Raw genomic sequence first — 4310 nt, 5'->3', positions numbered from 1 at the left:
TTCAAATAAACTGGTGTTTTTAAATCAATCAATAAATAATTTATTTAGCCAGACATGCCATGAGACAGCTGGCCTGGCAAGTCAGGCTCCAAGGGGAAATGTGAGAGGGACTAAAAAGGCAGCTCTGGACTGAAATGATAGTATTACGTCTTGCCTGAAGGCCCAAAGAAATGTTGTCTGTGTGTCCTGTCCCACCAGCATTTGGAGCCCGAATATTCAAGCCATTTTCATCAGTGCCAAGATGCTATCACTGCCATCAAGCCCTGTCAACCATCAGCAGTGGTATTCCCACTAATACAAGGGCTCCTTCCACTCCCACTACTGTAAATCACCAGCAAACCTAAGGAATGATGGGAGAGTTAGAAGCAAAAAGCCAATAATATTTTTATATGAGCCTTCATCTTTATTTCAGCTTATTCTCTTTCTGACTTCCTTCTGGGACCATCCCCCTTGGGTTTGTATCATTGCACTGGACACCTTTGGCTCAACCTTCCTCCAAGGCCCCAGCCTGACATCCCTGTTTGGGGACAGCCTCTTGCTGTCCCGCTTGCACCTGCAGTTGTGCCGGAGTCACCGCAGGGACAGCCCTGTGCTCTGTGGGCACTAGCAGCACAGCCTCTTGGTGAGTTTGGGGAGGCTCTGCTCCCGTAGCTGCATCCCGCTGCAGTTCTGCCTCACCACTCCTGGGAAACAGCTGGAAATGCTGAGAAATGGAGAGTGTTTAGTATGCAGAAAGCTTCCCTTCTCCTCCTTCTTTTTTATTATTTATTTATTTATTTATTTTTTTAATTGGAGAGTCGGAGAGAACGGTAACACTGAGAAGCTATTATGCCACAGCCTGTCAGCTGTAATGTTGGCAGGTGGGTGTCTGCGGGTTGTGCCTTTGGTTTGCTGATAGGAGCCTTGCACAAAGAATATCTCCAGTGTTAATCAGGCCCTCTGAACCAGCCTGCCAGCTCAGGAGAAAGGAAACAAAATTCAAGCCATGATTGCAAGCCTTCCAGCTCCTGCCAGGGAGCAAGGAGGATAGGAATCAAACCCTGGGGCTGATTTCTAATTAGGAAGACAATGAGACATTTGAAACAAGATAGCTGCAATTAGGATGAGAGGCACTACAGAGATCAAGAGAAATACTTCTTCATAAGAACAAGCTGGTGCTTCTCTCTACGGGAACATGTGGCATGGGGAGGGGGTGGGGGAAGGTAGCCTGCTAGAAATAGACTGGCTGTATAAATTGAACAGAAAACTCAGCAGAGAAAAATCTCCTCTACGCTTGCAACTGATTTCAATGGAATCAATGCTTCACTGAAAAAATAAATTAATGTTACCAATCCGGCATCTTGGTTAGCAATAATACACTCATCCTCATCTTGGGAACAACATATAAGACTACTTTTATATGAGGAAACCTTACTCCAGGGTTCACAGAGGAAGACAGGGCTGCTATGATATTTGAGAAAGACGAGACAATACTTACAAATCCAGGCAACAAAAAATTTAGTATTCCTTCAGCCAGCTGTTCTCCCAGAAGTTGGCAGTGACTCTGTGTGATGCAGACGATTGCCATCACTGGCTGGGTTGCTTCACTCCTACCTTTCTTCTCAAATAGCAGCCCACTAAGCTTGGAACTGAAAAAGGGCTCAAAGATCTGACCACTCACATGTTCTTAGCTAGTAGTGGGGGAAGAGGACAAGCACTAACTATTTAGTCAAGGCAAATGACTAAATGACTTTCTTTGCCTCAGTCTTCACTGGCGAGAGCTCCAGCCACATGGCCCAGACTCCAGAAGGCAAAGACTGGGACTGGGAGAATGAAGAAATGCCCACTGGAAGAGAAGATAAGGCTGTAGACCAGCTCAGGAATTTGAAGGTTCACAAATCCATGAGACATCATGAGATACATCTGTGGTCCTGAGGGAATGGGTAGATGTAGTTGGTAATCCACTGTCCATCATATTTGAGAGGTTGTGGCAGTCTGGTGAAGTTCCCACTATTTGGAAGAGGAGAAGCATAGCCCCAAATTTTCAAAAAGACCCAGAGAACTACAGGCCAGTCCGTCTCACATCTGCACCCAACAAGATCATGAAGCAGATCCTCCTGGAAACTATTCTAAGGCACATGGAAAATAAGGATGTGAGTGGTGACAGATAACACAGCTTCACTAAGGGCAGATAATGCCTGACAAACCTGCTGGCCTTCTACAATGGGGTTACAGCTCTGGTGGATAGGGGAAGAGCAACTGTCAGGATGCTAATTTTCTAATTTGGAGATTAAGTGAGATAGGAAGAAGAACTTCTCTACTCTGATGGAAGGCGCAGCCCATGCCCAGGCTGCCCAGAGGAGCTGTGGCTGCCCCATCCCTGGCAGTGCCCAAGGCCAGGCTGGATGGGGCTGGGGGCAGCCTGGGCTGGGGGGGGGGGTGCCTGCCCATGGCAGGGGGTTGGGACTGCACGGTCTGTAAGGTCCCTTCCTATCCAAACCACTCTGTGATTCTATATTTCTTAAATTATTTCTCCTTTGTTCAAAAAGACGTGATTTCCTTAGCTGCCACTGATCATTCCAGAGAAGAGCAGTGTTTGAGGCTGTTCCCCAAGAAAACACAACAAAAAACCAAAATTCAGGCTGAGCAGAATGTGATGGGATGGTTTTGTTGAGACAGGAGAGAGAGCCATGCAGGGCAAAAGAGGCTGATCATATTTGCAAAGGGTATTTAACTCCCAACAAGCTAAACTTAATTCCAGTGACAGCTGAAAACATTAAGCATCTTCCAGGATGATGGTGTCTATCCACAGGTAAAATCATGCTTTCTGGGGAGCACACTCAAGAGAGTATCATTGGAAAAGGAGATAAAAAAGGTTACCAAAATAAAACAAAATAAATACTTGTTTCATTCTGAAAAATTAGAGAATGTTTATTAGCCCTCTTCTCTGAAATACACCATTAGGGATTACCCATTTTTCTAAGCTGTTTCCCATCTCCCCATCTTCTTTTTCTTCTGTCTTCTGTTGTCTGTGATGTATTTGAACTGGACTCTGTATGAAGGTTTATTTAAGCAATCTATAGACAAAGACTTTTCAAATGAAGGAGTGTGTTTCCACTTAGATTCCTACTGAATTGCTTTGGTTTTGTATTCTGTCACTTGCATCTTTCTATTTAGTTACACTTCCACCTAAGATTGATAATAGTGTTCTTTCTGGATGAAGTTATCCCAAATATTTTTTTTTTTACCTCTTTAGTGTTTTTTGTTTGTTTTTTTTTTTTTTTTTTTTTTTTTTTTTTAACAACAGCAAGAGGTTTCTCTGCATTTTTTGTTATATAACTGCCATTAAGGCCTGTTGCTAAGCAGAAAACAGAATCAATATAGAAGGCAAGCTATACCAGCTCACTTTGAATTGCTGTACATTTTTCACTTTTCTCTTTTTATTTAACAGTTTTCTTCAGCTAATTTCTGATATGACTTTGTGACTGGTATTTTGTAATTCAACATATTTTTAGATTGTAGGTTACCTCAACAGGAGAGGCACCTGGCTCTCCAGAAAACTTGTGAGGAATCAGGCTGGTTTGTTCAAACAGGGCAAATTCCTCTCTGGCCTTTCTCGTTTCCACTTAAAACACTTAACTCAGGCTTGGATTAGGTCAGTGAAGAATAAATCTCAATCTAAGCATTCTTAAAATGAAATCAAAATGCCCGTGTGTTGGTTTGGCCAACTTAGCCAAAGCAGCACCAGACTGCGGACAGGCGAGGCTTGTGCCTGCCCTCTGCTCCTCCTCAGGGCAGCCTTCAGATGCCTGTGCTATCTGACCATCTTGCCGAGTGACATGAAGCCACACGGACTGCTTCAGGATGCTTTCAAAGGCTACCTGCCTAATAGGTCAAATACAGATTTGTATGAAATGAATGAAATGCAGCTGGAAAGGTACTGAAGTTTGAGTTACTAGAACATCACTCGCAGCTGGAGAAGCATTTTGGAACACGCTTTGAGCTGAGGTTCTGCTATGATAAAGCAATGGCATTTTAAAGCACATTGATCACCCGTGACCAAAGGGACAGTGGAAGCCAGCATGGCATGGGGACAGCACCAGGAAAAGTAGATGTTACACAGATAAGGGCACAGGGGAAAATCCCCCAGTCCCAAAATAATGAGGGTGGCCATGAAAAACAAACAATCGCAGAATCATCAAGAAGAGGATTCTACGAAATCACGGGCCCTTCTGTCTGAAAACAAAAACAAAAAAGAACAACAACAACAAAAAAAAACCTATGTTGGTCTATAGTTGGTACTATAAAGCAAAACTGTACATACGGGGGAT

The sequence above is a fragment of the Anas platyrhynchos genome, chromosome Z, assembly GCF_047663525.1.
Source record: "Anas platyrhynchos isolate ZD024472 breed Pekin duck chromosome Z, IASCAAS_PekinDuck_T2T, whole genome shotgun sequence".
Lineage (NCBI taxonomy): Eukaryota > Metazoa > Chordata > Aves > Anseriformes > Anatidae > Anas > Anas platyrhynchos.
The sequence above is the reverse complement of the archived record's forward strand: the minus strand, read 5'-3'. Positions refer to the sequence as shown.